Source organism: Triturus cristatus, chromosome 8 (assembly GCF_964204655.1).
Source record: "Triturus cristatus chromosome 8, aTriCri1.1, whole genome shotgun sequence".
In the NCBI taxonomy this organism is placed as follows: domain Eukaryota; kingdom Metazoa; phylum Chordata; class Amphibia; order Caudata; family Salamandridae; genus Triturus; species Triturus cristatus.
In genome coordinates this window covers 810,780,658-810,805,489 of record NC_140591.1, presented here as the reverse complement: position 1 = coordinate 810,805,489, position 24,832 = coordinate 810,780,658, and the positions used below count along the sequence as shown (strand labels likewise).

The 24,832-nt window shown below is 51.0% G+C and overlaps 1 protein-coding gene across 1 annotated transcript in view; it reads right to left on the bottom strand.

Moving 5' to 3' along the window:
• The window catches only part of PCCA (propionyl-CoA carboxylase subunit alpha), a 2,516,110-nt gene that overhangs the window by 328,875 nt on the left and 2,162,403 nt on the right, over window positions 1-24,832 (bottom strand). The gene's annotated exons all lie outside the window — the stretch shown is intronic.

The following is a 24,832-nucleotide window of genomic DNA, read 5'->3' as shown; positions in this document are numbered from 1 at the left end:
GTCGTGAGGTCGACCGGCATCGACTGAGATCCAGGCCTGGATCCCACAGGGACCTGCAGCGTCGGGACCTAATTCGACGCTGGTGCCGCCGGCTCGCTAGGCCCCCCAGTCGAGCCCGCGGGGCCCGAAGGCACGCCGGCAGGCGTCGACGGCGGAGCCAGGCCCCTCATGGCCGAGAGGAAGGCACTGATCTCCGCCGGAGTCGCGTCAGTCCCAGGGACCGGCGGGTATAGGAACGGACGCGGCGTGGTACCACCCGGACCCTCGACCGAGTCGCGCAACCGGCGAGGGGAGTCTGAAGAGCGATGTGGTCTCTTGGACTTCTTACTATGCTTCGACTTACCCAAAGACTTGGAACCCGACGAGCGGTGATGGTGGCTGCTGCTCCGCGACCGGTCCTTCGACCTCCTCCTGGACCGGGACCGTGAACGGCGCGGAGCCGAGTGCCGGAGCTCGAGAAGCTTGCGGGACCGCTCCTGCGTACCCTTCGAAGGTCAAGGCCCGGCAGTCGAGGCACGACTCCGCATCGTGGTCGGCCCCAAGGCAGTAAAGGCACCGGCGATGGTGGTCCGTTACCGACATAAGTCGGTGTTGGACTTGGCCCTTCTGGCAGGTTCACCCCTGAACTTTTTTTTTGCTTTTTACTGGTGACTTGGTGTGGTGATTTTTTGGTTTCTACGCACTTTCCCTGTGTCCCAGGGTAAAGTGCGTGCGCGCTCTGAGTGCATGTGGTGAGATAGGCCTGCCCTCCCATAGGAATGCATGGGGAATGTATGTGTCCCTAGTAGTTCCTGATACGTGGGGTGTGCAGGCCCGAGTTTGGTATGTGCGGACTCGTGGGAGTGAATGCTGCGCGATGATGTGTGTGGCGTGCATGTACCTAGTGTGGAAGTGCCACTTCTAGAAGTGGGCACTTCTGTGTGCAGTGTGTCTGTCGCGTGATTGGCTGGTCATATCATGTGACGGGCTAGGGATTCCCCAGAGTCAGGATGAGTCACCCAGTGGTGAATGGGGAGATCAGCAGCTAGATGGGTGGGAGGAGTACACCTGGGTCCTGAATAGGGCAGGGTTTTCCACTCACAATGCTGGCCCCGCCCCCTGTGGTGCGACTGACGACCCTAGCCCTGCCAGTGAATAGAGTGAGGGGCTGAGCACATCAAGGGTGCTCCCCAACCAGCTGCGACTGGTTTTCCCCCTCACCCTGAACCAAGAACAAAGACTTTTACTGTATAAAAAGGGGCTGTGTCCCCTTACAAGTTGTTCTCTGCCAGGATCTTACCTGAGGGGGGCTGCTGCTGCTGCCGCTGGACCAGAGGACCGCCACTTGGACTACCTCCCTGCCTGGAGGCCCAGTGAGCTGGCTCTGGGTCCAGCCTTGCCCCCCCCACCCCTGCTTTGCTGTGTGCAGGGGAGACTTTTGCTGGACTTTGTGGTAATTCGCCCCTAAGCGCTGGGAGCGCTTTATTTGTGTCCCTCAAGCGCCTGGAAGCGCTTTTATTTGCCGTTTAGCGCTCGGAGCGCTTTATTTCTGAAAGCCGGTGCCCACCCGGCGTTTGCCCCGTCTGTTCGATCCTGAAAGTCCCCTGGCAGGTGCCCACCCTGCCAGGGACATTGCCGTAGACATTGGCGGGTGCCCACCCCTCGTTGCCGTGAAGAAAATCACCGCCGCAGCCCAGGAGTTGCAGTGACGTTGCCGGGCCGCTGCTGCCTGCGGTGACCCGGAAGTAGACTGATAATCCCTGGTTGCAGGCGGGGCCTCGCAACGAAGGCAGACCCAGGAAGCTGCCGGCGAGGCAAGGCCGGGTAGGACGGGAGCCAACCCCGCCTCCCCGCACTCGAGGAGAAAGTCCTAGGTCCCCAGGAGGGGGGACCCGGGCGAAGCAGCGAGGCCAATTGCAGGAAGCGACGGGAGCTCACCCCGCGCTCCTGCGACGGAAGCGTGTGTCTTCAGACCCAGGCGGGAGCCCACCCCGCACTGGGACGCTCGGCCGGCAGGTTTGGAGCCGGTAGGCTCCGCATTCCAGTCCCGGGTCCCAGGAGGGGGCCCGGGCGAAGACGCCGGCGAGGAAACCAGGAGGAGACAACGCGGGAGTCCCAGGTAAGCGGGACTCCGCGTGGTAGTAGTCTCTGCCCCTGTACCCCCACAGCGGTGCCACAGTGGGAGATCGCTCCGACGTACAGGGGCATTTCACCGTGTTGAGAGCCTAGGGGGCTCTAACCCACGCTGGGCATTGTTGGTGTGAGAGCGCGGAGGTCGCTCCAACATCTGGGGGCACTTTTCTGTGCGATCAGAGCGGCCCCGGAAGGCAGCGGGCCGCTCCAACGTTACGGGGCATTATTCCTGGCGATTTCTCGAGTCCCTGATCGGGACTCCAACGAGGAGGGCAATCGTTGTTCTAGAGCGCTAGAACGCTCTAGGGGGCACATCATTGAAAGAGCCTAGAAGGTGCCCAAATAGGCACATTATTCATTTTAGAGCCCAGGAGAGGCTCCACGTGAGTGCTGCAGATTTGTGTTTAACAAGGCACAGTGGTGCCACAGCATCTCTCCAGTTGCCCAGCACTTAGTGGGCGACTGCTATGTGTAGGTTGTGCTTTGTGCGCCCTGACTCTGCTGGACACAGGGCGTCCTTGCCCCTTCAAGGCCAGTTGACCTAGGGACTGCCACAGGTTGTGGCTAATGTGAGTTTGGCGCTATTCTTGTCCTGCACCTCTGAATGTATTTTATGCATCATGTGTTTTCCCTTCCTGCACCTCTGAATGTGTTTATGCGTCATGTGCTTTGCTTTACACCGCTGAATGTATTTTATGCATCATGTGTTTCCCTTGTTCTACACCTCTGAATGTGATGCATCATGTGTAATGTGCGTTTACCCCTACAGGTATTGTGATACTTAGGTGGTTGTTTTCTCCCTAGTACAGGTGGTGCTAGTGAGGTCCTGATTCCCTGCGCAATATTTTCCTAAAGTGGTTAGGGTTGCGTAGGTGGTACTTACCTGATACCAGTAGTTACTGGTTGTGTGCTACACATGGTATTTTGTACTACAGTATTATTCCTAGGTTCTAAAAAGTGCTAATTCCGGACAGTGGTCCAGGTGGCCCTGTCCCCTGTATATATAATCCCTTGTAAATTCTGCCCGTGCCTGTTGGCACATTGTAGAGTGTGTGTTTTTATCTAATGTGTTGTGTATAATACAAAGGCTATTTTTATAGAATACCTTGTGTGGAGTTTCCTTTGTGGTGGGCCTTGGGTGTTGTTGCTGGGTGCGCGCGCAAACGCTTTACACATCGCCTCAGGGATAAGCCTGACTGCTCGTGCCAAGCTACCAAGGGGGTGAGCAGGGGTTATCTTTGGCGTGTAACTTCCTTGCCCTGACTAGAGTGGTGGTTTCTGCCTGGCTTTGGCGCAAGCCCTAGCCAACCAGAAATCCCATTTCTAACATTGGTGATCAGCGGTGGGATTTGGACTTGCGTTTGCGCTGTACCGCAGCGGCAACTGGCCGCACTACAAAACTCTGCATTTAGATAAATCACATGGTATAGGGATTATTGTTCTAAGTTTGTTTTTAATTGTCATTTCTTTGGAAATGTGGTTTTGTGCACTGTGAGTTAGGTGTCCCTAGCTCGGGAGGGTAGATCATCCCCCTTAGTGCATTGTGTTTCTGGATTCACCAGAGGGTGGGATCCAGTGGTGGCAGCGTAATAGTGTCCAGTACATTTGTCCCCCGCCCTGCGCCCAGAGTTGGTACCTGTGTCACGTGGTGGTCAGGTTGAGGAATCAGGGGTGGTAGAAACTGCCTTACCAGTCCGAGGGGAGGGGTGGGTGTGGATGAGTGGTGTGTGGCACTAGGCAAGTGAGTGTGAGTTTTCTGGGATAGAGAGCTTGCTGAATCCTTTGCGAATTGTGTACTCCTGTGTTAAGCTCAGACCCCTAGGTTCCCTGTGTGATCTTTTCTCAAGAACGTCCGCCAAAATGGAGCCAGCTTTTGATTTCGGTGATCTGTTTGGGTACAGTATGTTGGAGTTGGTAAGGTTCTGTGAAGAGAGAGACATAGGGGTGGATGAGTCAGACTCTCAGTCCGAACTTAGAAGCAGCCTGATCCTATGGCAAAAGGGTCAATGGGGTCTTAAGCGCAGTAGGATAAGGGCCCGGGCCTCACACCAGGAGGGTGGTGGGTCTGTAGGGAGCCCTGAAGATTTAGAAGAGGAGGAAGAAAGTAAACTGACAGGGACGCCAGTAGATAGTGGAGACCCCATAGATAGGGAGTCCCTTGCTGGGCCCAGTGTCAGGAGCAGCACCCCGTCCCTTTCCCTGTCCCCAGAGGAGTGGGTAGATAGGAGGGAAGAAAGGGAGCATCAGCTGGCCATGGAGAAGCTCAGGATAGAGCATGCCAAGCTGGAGACCGAGAGGGTCTTAGCTCAGAAACAGATGGCGGAGGCTGAGCGGGCCTTTGCCACAGAGAAATTACCTCTGGAGGGTAAGTTGTCCCCTGAGCGCAGTCGTAGTTGTCTGGGCTCCCCAGGGAGGGTTAGTCCAGTAATGACAGCGAGATAAAGTCCAGTGCAGGAAGTCCCATTCCCAGTTTACCCAGTCTGGTACCTGTTTCCCAAGAAGAGGAGTATAGGTTGAAATTCAGGGGCAGTAGGAAGCTGTCTCACCAGTCTTGGGACACGTTTGTGGGTGAATGCGAGGATGCACTGGATGATTGGGTAAGAGTAAACACGAAACGGGATTTTGAAGGACTGTATGCTCTGGTTATCAAAGAGCAGCTACTCAGTAGTTTTTACCCCGGGTTGCGCCAACACCTGTTGGGATATTACGATTTGGATGCTTGGGACCATGCAAAAAGAGCAGACCGATGGGAAGGGGTCCCAAGTTCTGATGAGGAATGGGAGAGTGATTCCAACAGTAGTGGTTCAGAGATCCTCCAGCCCAGCGTGGTGGAGGAGGCTCAGTGTAGCCCAGCTAGGTCCCCGGATAGCGAGGAGGGTGTAGGGGCTTACGGCCTGGCTCAGTGGAGCGGGAGTAAGTGGGTGACCGAGGGTCCCCAGACGCACGAAACCCTGCCTCATGACTTGGATGGTTTCATGAGGGAACACCAAGTCTGGGACCTAGGCTGTCCTGTTAGTCCATTTGAGGAGGATCACCTAGTGTATGGAGGACCTGGAGCGTCTGTAAATAAAGCTCCAGTGGTTCTGATGTCTGGCAGTACCGCTCCAGTAGGGAGGGTACAGAAGTCCAGCGAGAGGAGTGGCATGGAGCGGTGTTCCCCGGTGGAGGAGCCAGTGGGTCAGGGACCAGCCGGGAGGGCTGAGTCTCCTCGAGGTGACCATGGTGACCACACGTCTGTCCTGGGGGATCTTCGCGCACTGTCAGGTGGACAGGGGACGGGAGATCTGCGCCAGGCAGACTGTCATGCAACATATGAGGCATATGTTCCTCTTGGGGGGATGGTGTGTAAGTCCCCCGAAGTCCTGGAGTGCCAGGCAAGTATTCCACCAAAGGTTCTAGACCCGAGGTTGGGAGGCCAGGTTCAGGATCAGCCTGACCTGAAGGGTAGGACGACTGTAACCAGTGCCCTGACCGGTTCTTCTTCCAGAGGTACCGCCCCAGTTGGTAGGGAGCAGGACTCTGGAAGGGGGTGCAGAGGGTGGGAGAGCCCACCTCTGACCCCAGTGCAACCTGAGGGGTTAAACCCTAGGTTGGGAGACCAGTTCTCAGGGAGGGGTCCTGAGCTGGTAGGTGAATTGCGTTACGGGGTCGCCTCTCAGAGGAAGAGAGGGCGGAACCCCAGAAGAAGAGGTAGGGGGAGGAGAGCCTCACCCGTGACTTTTGGTCAGCTTGAGGGTACAGACCCTAGGCTGGAGGATCAGTGGCAGTTTAGAACTGCCCTGATGAGGGGTAGAGTGGAGAATGGCCGCTATGTGCCAGGGGTTACTACCCCCCACTCTATGGTTAGGCAAAGACCGGTGGCACCTGGGTGGCCTAGGGCCTGGTCTTGGCCGCGGACAGCTTGGGAGTACCAGTGGGGTAGCCCAGTTGGTCCAGACAGTGGTGTTAGAAAGAATTCCATGGGTTCACCGTGGCGTAGAACCGGAGGGTGTCCCTGCAGTTGCGGGCCCGCGTCCGTGTTCTATCGCCCCAAGCAGGGAAGTCCATCACGGTGGTGATTGGTCTGCCTTGCGTTTTGGCTGGAAGGGGGTTGTGTTGGACTTGGCCCTTCTGGCAGGTTCACCCCTGAACTTTTTTTTTGCTTTTTACTGGTGACTTGGTGTGGTGATTTTTTGGTTTCTACGCACTTTCCCTGTGTCCCAGGGTAAAGTGCGTGCGCGCTCTGAGTGCATGTGGTGAGATAGGCCTGCCCTCCCATAGGAATGCATGGGGAATGTATGTGTCCCTAGTAGTTCCTGATGCGTGGGGTGTGCAGGCCCGAGTTTGGTATGTGCGGACTCGTGGGAGTGAATGCTGCGCGATGATGTGTGCGGCGTGCATTTACCTAGTGTGGAAGTGCCACTTCTAGAAGTGGGCACTTCTGTGTGCAGTGTGTCTGTCGCGTGATTGGCTGGTCATATCATGTGACGGGCTAGGGATTCCCCAGAGTCAGGATGAGTCACCCAGTGGTGAATGGGGAGATCAGCAGCTAGATGGGTGGGAGGAGTACACCTGGGTCCTGAATAGGGCAGGGTTTTCCACTCACAATGCTGGCCCCGCCCCCTGTGGTGCGACTGACGACCCTAGCCCTGCCAGTGAATAGAGTGAGGGGCTGAGCACATCAAGGGTGCTCCCCAACCAGCTGCGACTGGTTTTCCCCCTCACCCTGAACCAAGAACAAAGACTTTTACTGTATAAAAAGGGGCTGTGTCCCCTTACAAGTTGTTCTCTGCCAGGATCTTACCTGAGGGGGGCTGCTGCCGCTGGACCAGAGGACCGCCACTTGGACTACCTCCCTGCCTGGAGGCCCAGTGAGCTGGCTCTGGGTCCAGCCTTGCCCCCCCCACCCCTGCTTTGCTGTGTGCAGGGGAGACTTTTGCTGGACTTTGTGGTAATTCGCCCCTAAGCGCTGGGAGCGCTTTATTTGTGTCCCTCAAGCGCCTGGAAGCGCTTTTATTTGCCGTTTAGCGCTCGGAGCGCTTTATTTCTGAAAGCCGGTGCCCACCCGGCGTTTGCCCCGTCTGTTCGATCCTGAAAGTCCCCTGGCAGGTGCCCACCCTGCCAGGGACATTGCCGTGGACATTGGCGGGTGCCCACCCCTCGTTGCCGTGAAGAAAATCACCGCCGCAGCCCAGGAGTTGCAGTGACGTTGCCGGGCCGCTGCTGCCTGCGGTGACCCGGAAGTAGACTGATAATCCCTGGTTGCAGGCGGGGCCTCGCAACGAAGGCAGACCCAGGAAGCTGCCGGCGAGGCAAGGCCGGGTAGGACGGGAGCCAACCCCGCCTCCCCGCACTCGAGGAGAAAGTCCTAGGTCCCCAGGAGGGGGGACCCGGGCGAAGCAGCGAGGCCAATTGCAGGAAGCGACGGGAGCTCACCCCGCGCTCCTGCGACGGAAGCGTGTGTCTTCAGACCCAGGCGGGAGCCCACCCCGCACTGGGACGCTCGGCCGGCAGGTTTGGAGCCGGTAGGCTCCGCATTCCAGTCCCGGGTCCCAGGAGGGGGCCCGGGCAAAGACGCCGGCGAGGAAACCAGGAGGAGACAACGCGGGAGTCCCAGGTAAGCGGGACTCCGCGTGGTAGTAGTCTCTGCCCCTGTCCCCCCACAGCGGTGCCACAGTGGGAGATCGCTCCGACGTACAGGGGCATTTCACCGTGTTGAGAGCCTAGGGGGCTCTAACCCACGCTGGGCATTGTTGGTGTGAGAGCGCGGAGGTCGCTCCAACATCTGGGGGCACTTTTCTGTGCGATCAGAGCGGCCCCGGAAGGCAGCGGGCCGCTCCAACGTTACGGGGCATTATTCCTGGCGATTTCTCGAGTCCCTGATCGGGACTCCAACGAGGAGGGCAATCGTTGTTCTAGAGCGCTAGAACGCTCTAGGGGGCACATCATTGAAAGAGCCTAGAAGGTGCCCAAATAGGCACATTATTCATTTTAGAGCCCAGGAGAGGCTCCACGTGAGTGCTGCAGATTTGTGTTTAACAAGGCACAGTGGTGCCACAGCATCTCTCCAGTTGCCCAGCACTTAGTGGGCGACTGCTATGTGTAGGTTGTGCTTTGTGCGCCCTGACTCTGCTGGACACAGGGCGTCCTTGCCCCTTCAAGGCCAGTTGACCTAGGGACTGCCACAGGTTGTGGCTAATGTGAGTTTGGCGCTATTCTTGTCCTGCACCTCTGAATGTATTTTATGCATCATGTGTTTTCCCTTCCTGCACCTCTGAATGTGTTTATGCGTCATGTGCTTTGCTTTACACCGCTGAATGTATTTTATGCATCATGTGTTTCCCTTGTTCTACACCTCTGAATGTGATGCATCATGTGTAATGTGCGTTTACCCCTACAGGTATTGTGATACTTAGGTGGTTGTTTTCTCCCTAGTACAGGTGGTGCTAGTGAGGTCCTGATTCCCTGCGCAATATTTTCCTAAAGTGGTTAGGGTTGCGTAGGTGGTACTTACCTGATACCAGTAGTTACTGGTTGTGTGCTACATATGGTATTTTGTACTACAGTATTATTCCTAGGTTCTAAAAAGTGCTAATTCCGGACAGTGGTCCAGGTGGCCCTGTCCCCTGTATATATAATCCCTTGTAAATTCTGCCCGTGCCTGTTGGCACATTGTAGAGTGTGTGTTTTTATCTAATGTGTTGTGTATAATACAAAGGCTATTTTTATAGAATACCTTGTGTGGAGTTTCCTTTGTGGTGGGCCTTGGGTGTTGTTGCTGGGTGCGCGCGCAAACGCTTTACACATCGCCTCAGGGATAAGCCTGACTGCTCGTGCCAAGCTACCAAGGGGGTGAGCAGGGGTTATCTTTGGCGTGTAACTTCCTTGCCCTGACTAGAGTGGTGGTTTCTGCCTGGCTTTGGCGCAAGCCCTAGCCAACCAGAAATCCCATTTCTAACAGTCGGTGACAGGAGTAACAGGCTTTAAAACCAGGCATCCTACCAGCACCAGTTCGAGTCGACGAGTAGACAAAAGAGTCCAAAAAGTTTTAGTCAAAAAGTGACTAAAGGGGTAAGCTCTTCACGGATCGGTGCTGTCTGGCGCGGAAAAAAGAAGAACTGACGTCAGCGCGCGAGGGCGGCGTTTAAGTACTCCGCGACAACGTCATTCCGGCGCACGACGCCGATGATGGACGCGGAGCCGCAGATGACGCCTAGCGACGCGCAAGGGGTATTGCTGACGAAAAATCTTTCCGGATCCAGCCTGACGCCTGGGGATATTCTACAGGGAGGAATCTAACTAACGTGTTTCTTTCAGATATTATTGCTTTAGATATGCCCGTGGTTGCATTGCTATTGTTAAACATGTGCTGTGTGCATGAGGGACACACGCAAGTGACAACTAAGCTGTAGAAGCCATTTTTGCAGTACAAAAGCCAAGATTATTTCTTTGCCGATGCATGTGTTTTTTCACCTGTCAAGAGTAGGTTTTCCACACTATGTTGGACACATTGCTCAACTAATAAGTCATAAGCCAGAAATAGTCAGAATGCAAAATACCATGAAAAAATAAAATAGACTAAAATCATGAGCAATCATCTCAAAAGCTTATACACTTAGCATCAAATCTGTGTTTCATTGTTCACCAAACTTCACACAAAAAAAAGAATAAGAAATGATTTTTGCTGTGTCGCTAGTATTGCCTTCCCTGCTGTTCCTCCCCTTTTAACTACGGAAGATGTAAATCTCTTCCGGGCCTTTCATGAAATATAATATTCCTAAACCAAAGATGCACTGAACACAAAATGAGGTACCACAGAGACACCGTACGTCTCCCCTCCTGTTCATACAATTAGATAACAGCGTTGGCTAATGGTGATGATACCCTGCGTGCTCTTTAATGTGTCACACAAGGGAAAAGTCAGACTTAAGTATGGCAACTTCTTTGGGGCCCACCGTCTGCGGCCAAGGCTTGTGCAGGTGCACCAGTGATGAAAGTGTGGGCTGATCCGCACAGGTGACCACATACTGTCTAACAAGCAGGCAACTATGACACACTGGTAATTTGCTGGAATAAGTGGCACTTTCAGACCCACAAAAGCAGCCCCATTCACGAGCAAGTGTACAGGCTTCACAAAGCAGAGCAAGCACATTTTTGTCTGACCAGCAGCCTGAGTGACCCACCGTGACTGTAATGAGCAACTCTCAAAACGACAAAATATTACAGCTCTCACAAGCCGTTCTACTCAATTACATAACAAAACCCAACATCTGTTAACATAACTGCCTGCATCCTATTCTTCAACTTGAATTGTTTTCGGTAATTACAAGTTTATAAGCTATTCACTAAGCCTCAATAAGTCACCTTCTAAAAGGGAGCCGTGTAATTGAGGCGCACAATGAAGCTTTTCCATGAAAATCTATAATTAGGGCAGCATCAGCTTACAGAAAAACACAGGCAATGATATGAAAACCTGATTATAAGCAGAATGAAGAGCGTCAGACAAATGTGCTACTAGTTCGGGAATGCATCTTCTACTGCCGACATATTGATTTGGACATTAGAGGACTTTATCAATGTTGACCAATCGTGGAGATTTTGGATGCACATGGAGACTTGTGCAAAAGCAAAATATAACCTAATTATCAATATAAATGATAAGAAATTGGAGAGGAAGCAAGCACACAAGGGTGGGCCAGGATAAACGGCAAGTACAAAACCGATTCTGATAAATGTGATAGTAAAACTATTAATTCTTTACATCACTGGTTACAAGTACAAGAGATGATCTTTACGACTACTATCCCGGATGAAGAAAAAATGTTAAATGGTATAATTTCGTATCAGTGTAAGTTGTGAGGACGCTAACAGATGGAAAAAGAAAATACTACCACCAAAGCTACTTTTAATCCAACCTTGGGTTCTACAGGAAAGCATCCTAGTACTCGTCTATAAAAGAAACATTGTATAGCATGATCTTAGTACAAAATCAATAACACTTTAGTGAAGAGGAATATTAAGGAATTGTAGTATTGTGTGGCTAAGATGATGATAAATAAGGTACCAAAAAGAACTGTTCCTATATCAGATTAACAGTGGAAGCCATATTTTGAATAGTTCTATCGTTCTACTTCTTCACCACAACTCCTCATCAAATAAGGATGAGTTAGATGCTTATGCAATATAGGGGATATAGTAACATTGATCAACTCGTGCTCAACACACTGACCCATAGCAGTAACGAACAAGTTACTTACCTTCGGTAACGCTTTTTCTTGTGGATACAGTATCTGCCTGTGGATTCCTCACCTTGTGAATATCCCCTGCACCAGCAACATACGGAAATTTTTCGTAGCTCTCCACGCCGACGAGGACGACGTCACAATAGCATGGCTCCGCACGCAGCTCCGCTGACGTCACAGGAGCCATAAGAGAGCCTCGTCGGCGTGATGACGTCAGTTCCGCCCTTTTTTTCCCCGTGCCTTCGAGGCACACGGATGGACCGACAACAATATATATACAGTATACACAGTACATAATATTCAAACCAACACACAGTGTGAAGTCAATGCAGGAAAGCAAAGGAAATAACACACTTCCTTTGACAGTAACAGATAGATTTTATCACATTATCACTATTGTAGGTATGCAAGGGTGGACAACGGGGAGGCGGGTGGGTCAGTGAGTAATCCACAGGCAGATACTGTATCCACCAGAAAAAGCGTTACCGAAGGTTAGTAACTTGTTCTTCTGATGGATACATCTGCCAGTGGATTCCTCACCTTGTGAATAGAGTCCCACAGCAGTCCCCACTCCCGGAGGAGGGTGTCCACCCTTCTATACCAAAAAGTCCTGAAGGACGGAACGTGCAAAGTGTCCGTCCCTCCTCACCTCGGAATCTAAGCAGTAATGCTTCGCGAAAGTGTGGAGGGAAGCCCAAGTTGCCGCTCTACAAATGTCCTCCACAGGAACACCTCTAGATAAGGCAGATGTAGAAGACTTTGCCCTGGTAGAGTAAGCCCTTATACCCTCTGGAGGTTCCTTACCGGCCAAAGAGTAACAGATCTTGATGCACAAGATAATCCATCTGGAAAGGGTGCGCTTGTGCACCGCTCTGCCTTTCCTGCAGCCAATGAAGCCCACGAAGAGCCGGTCATTCACTTGAAAGTCTTGAGTTCTATCGAGGTAAGAACTCACCGCCCTTTTAGGGTCCAAGCGGTGAAGCCGCACCTCCTCCTTGGAAGGGTGAGGGGAAGGATAGAAGGTAGGAAGGGTAATGGACTGCCCCAGATGGAAAGGAGTTACCACCTTAGGCAGAAAAACAGCCCTGGTCCTGAGTACCATTCTTTCAGCATGAATGGTCAAGAACGGGGGTTTCGAACTCAGAGCTTGAAGCTCACTTACCCTCCTTGCCGAGGTAATGGCAATGAGAAAAACTGTTTTAAAAGACAATAGCCTTAAGGGACACTTGTGCAAGGGTTCAAAGGGAGAACCCATCAAGTAAGTTAAGACAAGATTTAAGTCCCATTGAGGCACAATAAATGGAGTGGGTGGAAATTTGTTGGTAAGGCCCTTAATGAACCACAACACAATAGGTGATTTAAACAAGGACGGCTGATCCGGCAAGCAAAGGAATGCCGACAAAGCCGATAAATAACCCTTCACAGTAGCTACAGCAAAACCTTGCTGAGCTAGAGAGAGAGCAAACTGAAGGATGGTGGATAAACGAGCCCTCAAAGGGTCAATAGACTTCTCCCCACACCAATGGACAAATTTGGATCACCTATAGGAATAGATAGACTTGGTGGAGTGACGCCTGGCAGACAAAATCACGTCCACCACGTCAGGCGGGAGAGAAAAAGAATTCAGGTTGCCCTGTTCAATCTACAGGCATGAAAGTGTAAGCTCTGGAGGTGGGGGTGTAGAACCTGCCCCTGCGACTGCGAGAGGAGGTCTGCCCTGAGAGGGAGACGGAGCGGAGGGCACGTGGAGAGGTGGAGAAGATCTCTATACCACACCCTTCTTGGCCAATCCGGGGCGATCAATATGACTTGGGCCCGGTCTTGGCGAATCTTCCTCAAAACCTGAGGAATCAAGGGTAAGGGAGGAAACATGTAAAGGAGATGTGAGTCCCATCTCAACTGAAACGCGTCCCCCAAAGCTCCCTGCATCGGATACTGGAGACTGCAGAATGACGGGCAGTGAGCGTTCTCGTGAGTGGCAAACAGGTCTACCACGAGGAGTTCCCCACGTCCGAAAGATGTGACGAACCACCTCCGGATGGAGCCTCCACTCGTGGTCGGCAGAGAAATGCAGACTGAGACTGTCTGCACGCACGCTCAGAACTCCGGCCAGATGATTTGCCATCAGACAAATCTGATGATCCGGAACCCAGGACCAGAGACACAGAGCTTCTCTGCAGAGACAATGCAACCCCACTCCTCTCTACTTGTTGACATACCACATCGTGGTAAAGTTGTCCATCAGGACTTGAACCAACTGACCGCGAAGGGAAGGGAGGAAGGCCTTGAGTGCCAAACGTATCGTCCGCAACTCCAAAAGGTTGAGGTGAAGCAACCTTTCCTCTGGAGACCCAAGACCCTTGATCTCCAGATCTCCCAGATGCGCACCCCACCCTAAGGTGGATGCATCCGTTATTACTGTGGCCACCAATGGAGGTAGATGGAAGGCCTTTCCTTGAGACAGATTGCCCTCCACGCTCCACCAAGACAGATCCGCTGCAACTTCTCTGGAGATCCTCACAGACTCCCTGAGATCTCCGTTGTGCTGATACCACTGCCTGCGGAGGCACCACTGGAGCGCCCTCATGTGCCAGCGTGCATGGTTGACCAACAGAATGCAGGAAGCAAACAGACCGAGCAGACGAAGGACCTTCAGGACTGGAACGACCGCTCCATTATAAAACAAGGGAATCATTTCCTGTATGTCGAGAATCCTTTGTGGAGGTGGGAATGCTCGACACACAGTAGTGTTCAGTACTGCCCCTGTAAACAGGTTGCGCTGAGAGGGCACCAGGTGAGATTTGGGCACGTTTATCGAGAAACCCAATTTGTACAACAGCTGAGTTGTAACCTGCAGATGATGAAGCACCTTCTCTGGCGACTCCGCTTTGATCAGCCAGTCGTCCAGATAGGGGTGAACTGGAATCCCCGACCTTCTGAGATGGGCTGCCACCACTTCCATCACCTTGGTGAAGACTTGAGGTGCAGTAGTAACACCAAACGGGAGAACCGCAAACTGATAATGTTGCCACCCTACCGTAAAACGGAGATACTTCCTGTGCGACTCCAGCATCGAAATATGAAAATACGCATCCTGCAAGTCGATCGACACCATTCAGTCCTCCTGTTGCAGCGCTTGAAGAACCAGCGCAAGGGTGAGCATCTTGAACTTCTCCTGCTTCAGAAAAAGGTTCAAGATCCTGAGATCCAGGATTGGACGTAGCCTGCCATCCTTCTTGGGTATCAGGAAATACCGATGCTAGCATCCCTGACCCCTTTCCTGCTCTGGAACCACCTCTATCGCACCTTTTTTTCAGTAATGTTAGGACTTCCTCCTGCAGGAGAAGAAGGTGGTCCTCCGAGCAAGCACCTTGGCAAGGAGGGTAATTTGGAGGGAATTCCCGAAAGGGAAGAGCATACCCATTTTCCACAAGATTAAGAACCCAAGATCTGCAGTGACCGATTCCCAATCTTGCAGAAAATGGGTAAGCCGACCCCCCGCAAAACCAACATGATCCAGAATGGTGGATCTAGGGCTGCTTTGCAATGGCAAGAGGGAGGGAAGTAGAGGAGGAGGAGGAGGAGGGCTGATGACCTCGTGGACGACCTCTGTTCTTGCCCCTGTAGGTCTTATACAGGGTATTTTGCTGCTGCTGAGGCTGCCTGTAGGTCCGAAAGGACGACCTCCCAAAACCTCTGTACCTTCTGTAAGAGGAACCTCTAGGCTGCACCTGCAGGCCCAGAGACTTAGCTGTGGCTTTGCTGTCCTTGAACCTTTCCAAGGCTGTGTTAGACCTGGCACCATTGGCGTGGGTCACCCTTCCATTTTTGTTTGTGCCTCAATGTATTTTTGTGTTGGTGTTAGCTGCTCAGGGCACTGTGCCACTGCCATCCAGTGCCACAGTGCAAGTGCTCCCTATGGGAAAATGTATTATGTGAATTGACTTCCATGTTTGGCTTATTTGGTTTACTATCAGTCCCTAGTAGAGTGCACCAGGGGTGCCAAGGGCTTGTATATCCAAATGCTGCTAGTAAGCTTGCAGCACTGGTTGTGCCGCCCACAGAAGCAGTCGGGTAAAATGTGTCTAAGGTCTGCCATTGCAGAACCTGCAAACAGTCTGTTACTGTTATGCTGACTGGGCAAGTGTCCCCACTTGCCAGTCCCTAAACCTTCCCTTAACTTCATGTTAGTCACCCCTATGGTAGGCCCTAGGGCAGGGTGCATTGTAAGGATAAGGTAGGACATGCCCTGAAGTGTGTGGCATGTCCTAATAGTGAATTACAGCCATTTCGTTTTTCACTATTGTAAGGCTACCTGCTCTCCATAGGCCAGAATGGGCTGCTAGATTATAACACTCTATAATCCTAGCAGGCTCAGGAAGCATGGTAGAAATTCATGTTTAGTATGCCTGAACTCAGAATAATAAAATACATCTTTTAGTAAAGGTTATTTTAATATCCTGGGTTTGCAAATGCTACTTTTAGAAAGTTAGGCTTTGCGTGCCTAACCATTTCAGTCCGCCTCTGGAGGGGAGGGCTATCTTCCTTGTGTGTAGCTTGAGTGACAGGGCTGGGAAGTTCCAGGAGACAGGCTGGGGCTACCAGGTGGTAAATAGAGAGATTACACCAGGATGGGTGGGAGGAGTGCACCTTGACTCTGAATAGGGCTGTGCTCTGCTACCACAATGCTGGCTCCACTCCCTGGGGAGCGTCTGATGTCTCTGCCCTGCCTGCTGAAAGAAGAAGCCAGAGTCCCAACAACAAAGTGCTCCTCACTGAAAAGAACTGGACTGGGATTAGGCAAAGGCCCCCCTGGCCTGTAAAGGCAAAAGAAACTTGGTATAAATGTAGGAGCCCTGCTCCTAAGAAATCAGATCCTGATTGAACCACAAAGAAACTCTGCCTGACTAGAAGGACCTGGAAGAAGCTGAAGGAGGAGTAACTTTCCCTGACCTGGGGGATTGGCCTGCAGTGGGTGCCTTGCTGAGAGAGGAGAGGAAAGGACTGAAAGAGACTTTGCAACTTTGTTTCAACAATCTCCAAGGGCTTGGAAGAGAGCTTGCCCCCTGAACTGAGTCCCAGGACCATTGGACTCATCTACCTTCCAAAATTCAGTTGCCTGGACAATTCTTGCTGGTTTCCCGCTGGATTTGGCCCCCAGTACGACCCGTACCCCATCCGCCGCAAAGCCGTGTCTTTGCCGCCCGGCACCGTGTGTCTACGCTGATTTAAAAGCGTTAGTACGCACCGTATCCCTCCCGGCCGCATCGCACCTAACCTTCCCAGCCGATTCGAGTCGTACAGCCCTGGCTGCCTAATCCTGTACGCCGGACACAAGCTTCGTTGTCCCACAGGTACGGTCCGTACGCTGCTAAAACGTACTGCACTGTGCCGTGCTCAGAGCCGAGAAGCCGCATCGCACTGATCCTCCCCGTACGCTGTACGGCTCGCCGCCTATCCGCACCGAAGGTACGGCTCGAACGCCGAACGCCACGGACTCTGCGAGCCGATCCGAGCCATCCGCAACGTATCCCTGAAGGTCCCGTATCAACGCCACGTACTGACGCCGCGACCCGACCAGCATCCGAATACGCTGCCGAGCTACGACCCGGACCCATCGACTTGTCCCGCACTGTCCGTCGCGGACCCCACGAACTTAAGGTACTTTGTTCTGTTCGCACCGCAGCGTGCACGCCACGGACCCCGGAGTCCGCAATGATTGTTAGACTCGTACTTTCTTTGTTTTTAACGCCAACGAGTCGCACATCCAGGTACGAACCGTACAGAGCCTTGAAAGAAGCGTATTTAACTAAAAGAAGCCTATTTTTGTGTTTTAAGCCTTTCCACAAGAACATTGAACTTTAAAATAATACGGTGGTCATTTTTATTTGTTATTCTGGTCTTGTGCTAAGCCTTATATAAAGAAATCTATTTTTTATACAACCTCGACTGGTGTCCATTTGTGGTGTGTCATTGTATTACTGTATGTGTTCACAAATGCTTAACCTATGACACCCTGAGAATAGTCTTGACTGCTTGCGCCACACTACCTAAAGGGTGAGCAGGGGTTATTTGAAAGGGTGATCCCTTTATCCTGACTTAGAAGTAAGAGTCCCTGCTTGTCACAAGTGCATACCTGTGCCAACCAGAGATTCCCAATTCTAACAGGCTGCATCTGCTTTCTTTCCAAACAGTCCAGAACCATCAAAGGGTAGGTCTAGAAGTGTTGCCTGCACATCTGGAGAGAATTCCGACGACTTAAGCCAAGCACCACTTCTTGTGGCAACCGAGGAGCCCATGAGCCTGGCAACAGAGTCCGCAGTGTCCAAACCACTCTGAATAATTTGACGTGCAGCTGCTTGAGTGTCCAACAATACCTCATTAAAATTCTGCCTGTCCTCCTCAGACAATTTAGGAGCCAGTTGTTTTGCAGAGTCCATTAGGGCATGGATGTAACGGCCCAAAAGACAGGTGGCATTTGTGGACTTCAAGGCCATACTTGCAGAGGAGAACACCTTCTTGGCTGACTGGTCAAGCTTTTTTGACTCTCTATCACCAGGAATGTGAGAAAATGCTCCTGAAGACTTCTTCGAACAGGCAGCTTGAACCACCAGGCTCTCAGGAGAAGGATGGGATTTTAGGAAGTCCGGATCTCCTGGAGCCGCCCTGTACCTCCTAGCAACAGATTTTGACACTGCTGGAGCCGAAAAGGGCTTACCCCAAACCTCCATAACTGGCTCAGTGATGGCATCATTGAAAGGAAGCAAAGGTTCTACTACAGTGGAGGGAGAATGAAGAACCTCCGTCAAGATATTGGACTTAAATTCAGCCATTGGGAGCTGCAAGTTTAAGAGCTCCGCTGCCTTCCTTATAACTGTGTGGTAAGGAACCACATCCTTAGAGGGAGCATCTGAAGGAGGAGAAAGCTCCCATTCTGGGGACATATCAAGACCACTTGCCTCCCTTAAGTCTTCAAATAAGTCATCTGACTCTTGAAGTTCACCTTCCTCCATTTCTTCTGCCCGATACCTCTGCTCTTCCAAAGTCCTCTGCGCCTCCCTCCTGGATCTTATCCTCTGAACCGGTGTCGGCGGCGCCACACACGACTCCGACGGAGCCGGAGCCGAGCACGGATCCGGAGGCACAGCCTGAGCCGAACGAGGTTGAGCTGACGGAGCCGGAGATGAAGGGAACGGCGTCTACGTCCTCGGCACCGGGAAATGCCAGGACGGCGCCGCTGGAAGGAATGACATAAAGGGAGCCTGAGCATAGGCCTGAGGAACCCCTAAATTAAAGGCCATTAGACCCATGGAATCCAAAGGTGCTCCAGAGGGGTACATTGCTCTTGTAAAGACCCCATACATGGCATTCAAGTAATGCGATGGGTCTTGACCCGGGCCAGGGAAAGGTGGGTAAGGGCCCGATAAAGGCTCAGGCTGAGGTATTACCGGACTCGGGCCAATCGGCGCCGACGGTGGAGCCAATGGAGTCGACGACTTATCAGGTACCAGTGCCTCTTCCACAGGAGCCTGAGAATGCGTCGGAGATGGAGCCGGAGCACGCTCCGGAGAAGCTGCAGGCAAGCCGGACGAACAGGTGAAGCCGGATTCGAAGGAGAAGGAGAAACATAGTCCTTACGATGCCGAGGAACTGGAGAAGTCGATTTCGGAGCCGTCTCCTTATCTGAACGGCGTCGAGCGCCGTGCCTCTTCTTCTTCCTATGCTTCTTTGATTTTGAAGCATGAACCGACGTCGACTTCGAACCCGACCTCGACCTGGACCTCGATCGCCTTCGACCTCTCTTCTCCTTCCTCATCTCCGCCATGAACAGCTTGGCCTCTCTCTCCTTTAAAGCCTTCGGGTTCATCTTACGGCAGCAACAGCACCCCTTGACGTCGTGATCCGACAACAGGCACCAGACACAATCTTCGTGAGGATCCGTGATGGACATATGTCCTCCGCACTCTCTATGAACCCTGACTTCCTCGATGACATCTTCAGGAAAGAAGCAAGAGAAGACCAGAAACACAATCCAGAAATACAAAGTAACTAGACAAGCTACGGAGATTCCCAGAAAACCGTTAGCGTCGACGACGCGGAAAAAAGGGAACTGACGTCATCACGCCGACGAGGCTCTCTTATGGCTCCAGTGACGTCAGCGGAGCTGCGTGCGGAGCCATGCTATTTTGACGTCGTCCTAGTCGGCGTGGACAGCTACGAAAAATTTGGTGATAGGGTTAATTTTCGCAAGGATCCCAGGGTATCCTGGGAGTCTAATTCAGCTTGTGATGTGTTTAGGCTATTATACTCTATAACTGATTATGTGGCTAAGACTTAGTCATTAAAATATGAGCGTATGATTTTAGCGTTTGTCGGTTTACTCATCATACTAGGTAGGTGGGCAATGCAACAAATCACTGGCAATGCCAATTGGCTGGCTTATAACTGAAAGTTCCTCTTCGGTCATTAGGGAATTCTAACATTTAGTAACTCACAATCCATGTCTTTCATCACCCATTCCTGCATTCATGCACCCATTTGCAGACTTATTTTTGCATTCACTCGCTAACTCATCTGCAATCAAACACACGCAAACCAAAAAATGAGTAAGCAAGATAAATAAACGAATAAAAGTGGAAAAAGGAAAACATTTCATTGCCTAAACACGGATAGCATATGCTTTCTATAAAAAATATTAGTACAGAGTTAAACACAGTAGCGGATGGCCATCTTGGAATGGTATTATGCATAGAACAGATGCACAGTGTAATAACAATCAACCCTGAAGGTGTAGTGACTTTAACATACACTTTTCACAAGACACGACAGGCCTACTGTTATTATAATAACGTTTCATAATAAACCACTGAGATTTATGGCTTTTTAACATCAGTCAATCTAGACTATAGCCTTAACTGTTGGCCTGTCACTATAACAAAATCAGATTTCAAGTGCAACCTCTTCACCACACCTACCCTTCCCCACAACAAATTAAATGCATGTTCCCTGCATTTTCTCCAGCGTGTCCCCGCTGTAAATTGCAAAATGTGGACCTTTTTCACATGGTATGGGCTTGCTTAGAGCCAAACATAGTCTGGCTAGAGGTGACTACCGTAGTGGCCGAAATGTCACTGCACAACCTCACACCTACTCCTGAATCCAGTCTGCTGGGTCTGTGTCCCCATTGCAGGGGGGAAACATCAACACCAATTTATTTATCTGGCCTTTGTATTGTTTCAACGCCAAATAGCTTTGGAGTGGAATGCACCCGCCCCTCTGGAACACCAATGCTGGCTCACTGTGCAGTTGACGTGGCCCAGAGCTGAAGCCCACATAATTAAGCTGCTCCGCATATGAGGGTACCCCCGCACAAGCGGAGAATGTCGAGGCAAAAACCACCTCGAATAACACTCCCATGCCACACATATAGGTAGTACACCCTGTCTCCCCAAGGATGACGATATAGCACCACAACCCTGCAGGGCGTCGTGGGCCCACAACCACAGTGCCAACACACAGCACGCCCTACCTGTGACACACATTAGGTCCGGCCCTATGGCATATATACATTAACAAGGCAAAAGCACCCCCACTCTCAGTGGGTGGGCCAGGGATGATTGTTTGCAGGGTGCTCCTAACGTCCTTTTGCCCAGGCTACCTCCTCACTCACCAGATGCACACTTCTATTATTTGACACATTTCCAGAGCTCTAATTTTTAAGGTTTTCCTCTTCCTCTTTTATCCCCATGTCATTTCTCTTTTAGTTGACACATATTGCACAAGTATTTGCTATTTTCACAATGTATAATCTTGGTCAAGAGTCTGTCGATATAGGACTATCATTCGATCAGTACATGCTCATGTTCATGTACGTCGGACGGCTTGCTTGTTGAAGTTGTGATGATACATACAAAACTTTATTAAACGCATTTTGAAAAAAACGTGCAAGCTCTTCCACAAGTCAACCATCAGGCATGCAGTAAAAAATACAAAGATGTACATAATTACAATTGGCAAAACAATAAACAACATTAACATTGATTATGACAAAGCAAATGTTCTATGTGCAGGTTTTTGAGAGGGGATACCCAACACCAAACCAATTGCCTAAGTAAGGTAATCTGTGAGATTGTATGCATTAAAAACATATCTACAAACGCTAGCACAGTGTTATAATAGCTCACCCTTAAAGGTCTATTGCTTGCAATAACATAACATTTTCAGAAAATATAAGTCTGACAGTTAGACTTGGGGGTCTCTAGTTGGCACAGGTATGCACTTGTGACAAATAGGGACCCTCACCTCTAGTCAGGGTAAGGAGGTACACTCCTAAAATAACCCCTGCTCACCCCTTGGTAGCTTGGCACGAGCAGACAGGCTTATCTCAGAGGCAGTGCATAAAGCATTTGTGAACACATACAGTAATCAAGTGACAACACTACAGATGGACACCACACAGGTTTTTATATCAAAAATAAGTATTATTTATATAGATTTACCACAAGACCATTAAACGACAAAAATCCATACTACTGTTACTTTAAGATGGTAGAATTTAGCTTAGTTCTCTTTAGTTCTTAAATGCGACACTTTAAGTCAATGTACCTTTTAGATGTGACACGCAGGGCAACGAAAGTGTTGCAAAGATGTTGATGCGTTGAAGATTTTGGTGCAAAGAAATAAAGACGTGAAGATCTTCCAGATGCGGCACGCTCTCCGATGTTGCGAGAAGACTTGACTCGATGCGTCAGCTACAGTGGCGACACCCCTTTACGCGATGCGACGACAGCGGCTTTGGCGGTGACACTCTGCTCTGACGTTGCGAGACGCTTCCGCTCGATGCGACAACTGCAGCGGCGACACCCCTTTACGCAATGGGACGACAACAGCTCAGACGGCGGCACGCTTCTCCGTGGGTGCGAGGCGCTTTTCTTGATGTGGTGCAATGCGACAGCTACAGCGGCGTCATCCAAGATGCGACGGCGACACGCTTCTTCCTCGATGCGGTGCAATGCGTCAGCTACGATGGCGACACGCTTCTTCGGCGTTGCGAGACACTTCTTCGATGATGCGACAACTGCAGCGGCGACACCCCTTTACGCGATGCGACAACAACAGCTCCGACGGCGGCACGCTTCTCCTGCTTGAGTCACGCTTCCAGCTCCTTGCGACACGCAGTCCCTCCGAAGGCCCCAAAACAGCAGCAGGCACTTCCAAAGAACTCTGGGGAGCTGGTGGTTGAAGTCTGTTGTCCCTGAGACTTCAGCAGGAGGCAAGCTCTTTTCCAAGCCCTTGGAGATCCATCACAAGTTGAGCAAAAGTACACACAAAGTTCCTTTCTCCTCTCTTTGGCAGTAGGCAACTCCAGCAGGCCAATCCCCCAGTTTCAGGGATAGTCTCTCCTCAGTTTCTTCTTGGTTCCTCTCCTCAGCAGATGTTTCGTCTTGTTTTCCCAAAGTGATCTAAATTCTTGGGATCAGGGTCCCAATACTTATACCCCAAAATCCTTTGTCCTCTGAGGGCAGAGGGGCCTTTGCATTGTTCAAACCGGTTCTGGTCAGTCCTGGAGCACTTTGTTTACCTGACTCCTTCTTTCCTTTCAGAGTGCAGGGCAGAGACATCAGCCGCACCACAGGAGGTGGAGCCAGCATTGTGGAGGGAAGGCACAGCCCTATTCAGGTCCCAGGTGCAACTCCTCCCTCCCATCTAGATGCAGATCTCTCTATTCACCACTGGGCCACCTCACCCTGTCTCCTGGAATTCCCCAGCCCTGTCACTCAAACTCCAGACAAGGAATACACAGCCTAGCAGAGGCAGGTTTGACTGGTTAGACAAGAAAATACCTAATTTCTAAAAGTGGTATTTTCAAACACAGAATGTTAAAACCAACTTCACTAAAAGATGTATTTTATCATTCTGAGTTCAGGCATACTAAATTCGAATTTCTACCATGTTCCCTAAGTCAGTTAGGATTATAAAATGTAATAATCAAACTGCCCATTCTGGCCTATGGAGAACAGGTAGCCTTGCAGTAGTGAAAAACGAAAATGGCTGTAATTCACTATTAGAACATGCCACACATCAGGGCATGTCCTACCTTATCCTTACAATGCACCCTGCCCTTGGGCCTACCATAGCGGTGTCTGATATGAAGAAAAGGGAAGGTTTAGGGACTGGCAAGTGGGTGCACTTGCCCAGTCAGCATGACCGTACTAGACTGCACGCAGGCTCTGCAATGGCACACCTTAGACACACTTTTACAGGCTGCTTCTGTGGGTGGCACAACCAGTGCTGCAAGCCCACCATCATCCCCTTTGGTATCGCTTTGTTCGCCCTAAGTTGGCAGGGTATGCCCAGACGTGGGTCCCTTGCTCACTTTGCCACTGGATTCAAGATAGCCTGGCTGATGAGGGTTATGAACCTGAAACCGGTCCCAGGATGCTTGTTTCCGGTCCAGGGAAGACATGGCTTGGCAGTTCGGGCTGGACTGTTGCCATGAGGCACAGGGTCAGACTGATTTGCATATGGCCATGTCTGAACTGGGGTGGTGGAGTGAGCTAAAGAATGATTATGGATTAAACCCAGATCAGTTGACTGGGGGTGAGTGTTGGATTTGCTCAAACGCTCCGTCCATCATCCCCTTTGGTATCGCTTTGATCGTCCTAAGTTGGCAGGGTATGCCCAGACATGGGTCCCTTGTTCACTTTGCCACTGGATTCAAGATAGCCTGGCTGATGAGGGTTATGAACCCGAAACCGGTCCCAGGATGCTTGTTTCTGGTCCAGGGAAGATATGGCTTGGCAGTTCGGGCTGAACTGTTCCCATGAGGCATAGGGTCAGACTGATTTGCATATGGCCATGTCTGAACTGGGGTGGTGGAGTGAGCTAAAGAATGATGATGGATTAAATCCAGATCAGTTGACTGGGGGTGAGTGTTTGATTTGCTCAATCGCTCTGTCCATCATCCCCTTTGGTATCGCAAGCCCACCAACAGCATTTGGATTTACAAGCCCTGGGCACTCCTGGTGCACTATACTAGGGTCTGACAAGTAAACCAAACCATCTAATCATGGAATCACAAATTCATACATTAATTTACAATAGGGAGCACTTGCACTGTGGCACTGGACAGCAGTGGCAAAGTGCCCTGAGCATCTAATACCAGCAAAAACACATGAGGAAACAGCAAGAATGGAAGGGAGACCCACCCTAAAGTACCAGGTCTAACACTGACCTACTGCCTTTGTTGTAATGTCAAAATAAACAGATCAACATTCATCACTGGCTGGTCACCATACTCACCTCAGACCTATTGTATAAAGAATAGGTTTTCTCACAAGGCAATAAAAGCACTTCTCCTGACGAATCAAAATTGCGTACAGATAAAGAGTAACATGTGACCAGAAACCGGAGCTAAACTAAAAGGTAAATGCGTTTTCAGGGATTTTTACTAAAGAACAAGTTACTAACCTTCGGTAATGCATTATCTCCTAGAGACT